This window comes from Cajanus cajan, chromosome 10 (genome assembly GCF_000230855.2).
Source record: "Cajanus cajan strain Asha chromosome 10, NIPB_CcT2T_4, whole genome shotgun sequence".
In the NCBI taxonomy this organism is placed as follows: domain Eukaryota; kingdom Viridiplantae; phylum Streptophyta; class Magnoliopsida; order Fabales; family Fabaceae; genus Cajanus; species Cajanus cajan.
Genome location: NC_138526.1, coordinates 28,063,699 through 28,066,171, shown reverse-complemented (window position 1 = coordinate 28,066,171; position 2,473 = coordinate 28,063,699). Strand labels below are relative to the sequence as shown.

Sequence of the window (2,473 nt, the reverse complement as noted above, 5' to 3'; positions counted from 1 at the left end):
AAAATATATGAGTAATGATATAATATAATTTTAAACTTTAACAACAAAAATAATAAAATTGAAAGGGTTATTAATAAATTTATTTGTATATATATCACTCTAAATGTTATTATCCACATTATTTAGAATTTATTATTTTATTATAATTGAAAGTTGATTCTATTTATTTAAGAAATTGAGATTTAAGTACTATTTTTAAATACTAATAATTTGGAAAAAAAAGTCTATATTAATTAAAAAATTTGTAAACTAACTAATATATTCCCAAAGTTATATTGTAAAATTTTTAGGGTATTACAACTTTTGTGATACCCTTTACCCGCATAATCACACTCATAAATACTAATGAAAGAAAAGATCTTATCATAAATAAAACTTTATTTAAAATAAAAATAAAATAGTTCATAAAAGGCCTTTAAGGATAAAAGATTGACATTTAGCTTAAAACATAACAAATTCAAAACATAAATATCTCTAAAATAATGACTTGACCCAAGTGGTCGTCTAAAAATAATAGACGAATCCAAGGACTAATATCTTTTCTAAGCAAAATGAAATAAGCCAAGTAAACAACATATCAAATCCTAAGCTATGAACTTTGATGCCACCTCTTATCAAAGCTTTATCCATAAATACGCTAAGACCTAACCCTCAATATCAGCATCATCATCATTTTGATGTTCCTCCTGCAAAACAAACATAAGAACAACAGTACAGTAAGGGGAGTTAGATACGTCTCACTTTAGCTCCTAGTGTGGGATAAGGTCGGGTAGCCACATACATAATATAGCATCCAACACGTACACTTAATATCTAGAATGTAAACAATATATCAAATTTACAATCCAACACGTACACTTAATATCTAGAATGTAAACAATATATCAAATTTACAAGTAAAAAGAAAAAGACGTATCAAACCACATAATCATGAGCAGTTATAGTTTACACACTTGATGCAATTTGACATGACTTTCTTGCAATTTAATCATCGTCCATGCCTTCAAAGGCCCAAGCATTTGCTTCACGGATTTGGGTTTCTTCCTCGGGTGTGAAATCATTGACGATGTTGAAGAATTTCCTTATGAACTCTGGGTTCTTGTTTTGGATGAGATCAGCAATGCTTTTGCACAAGAAATCAGATAGAGCCTTTATGTTGAGGTAGTTTGCAGCAAGGAGCAATTCCTTCAACTCGTCATGGCTCAATGCCTTCAAGAACCGCTCATCGAATTCCTTGAGGTTCACAGTTTTACGGTAGTGCTCCGAACAATACTCAATGATTCGATTGAGGTTGCGACTAGTGACGTTGGGGAGTGGAATAGTAATGGAGGCATCAGTGCCTTCAGCATTGATTAAAGATTGTATTGTCTGCATCTCCTTCACTATTGAAGGTTCCACCTCAAAGGTGACTCCATCTGAAGATTTTAGAATAACCTTCTTGATTTCTTCTCCCTCCACAATTTTCAGCATTTCAATCTTCAATTCTTCTCCCTCTTCGAGCATAACATTTTTCAATTTTTCTCCTTCTGGAATTTGCAATATTTTGGTTGCTAGTTCTTTTTCATCTATGGTTGTCATCATTTCCTTCCCAGATTCTTCTCCTTCTACAATTTCCAATATTTCTTTCTTCGACTCTTCTTCTCCTTCAGACATGAAAACAGAAAACTTGGTTGTTTCTGCTTCTTTTGCCATTGTTGTTATAGAGAGAGAAGAGAGAAGTTTAGACTAACAAGGGAATTTGATAAGTAATTTCAATTTGATTTTGGGGTGATCCGACAATACCTTTATAGGATGAGAAATGGGACATAGAAATATATAATATTTTAATTGGAAATATTAAAATGAATTTTAAACCTTTATATTTTAATTAAATAAATGCCACAATTAAGAATTTACAAAGCAAAAATGAACAGTTTTTCCATTCATTAAAAGGTTTACTTTTTTAATAATTTAAAATATTAATATTTGTTATTCTCTCTTGTTTGGTTAAATTGTACTTTTGGTCTCCCTATAATATCAAAATCACAATTTTCATCATTCAATTTTTAATTTCACGATTAATCCTAGAATTCTAAAAAATTTGCAATTTTTGGTCCCTTTTTTGAATTTTCATTCATTGATCGTAAAAATTGTGATATTAGTTATCATTGGGCATTAAGTAGATGACACAATAATTCTAATAATGTTTATGTTCAATTTCACTTTTAATTTTTATTTTTATATCATTAAGTGAAAAAATGAGATGAAAATGAGAACTAGAAGTGATATTTAACCTAAATGTTATTAAATATTAATTATCGTTTCATCTACCTACAGTTATGTCATGACCAATGTTATAATTTTAACCATCAATTGATACAACCAACATGGAAACTAAAATTGCAAATTTTGCTAATTTGAAAACTAAATTTAGGAATTAAAAGTTGAAAGACCAAAATTATGAAATTAATATTATAAGAGACTAAAGGATAAT

At 29.1% G+C, this 2,473-nt stretch overlaps 1 pseudogene across 1 annotated transcript; it reads right to left on the bottom strand.

Annotated features, from left to right (window-relative positions):
• Window positions 1–372: 372 nt before the first annotated feature.
• LOC109787902 (SKP1-like protein 14 pseudogene) lies at window positions 373–1,737 on the bottom strand (annotated as a pseudogene). Its single transcript, XR_014430297.1, has 2 exons — window positions 954–1,737; window positions 373–686 (listed from the first exon to the last, which is right to left on the bottom strand). The product of XR_014430297.1 is annotated as an SKP1-like protein 14 pseudogene (transcript).
• Window positions 1,738–2,473: the final 736 nt, after the last annotated feature.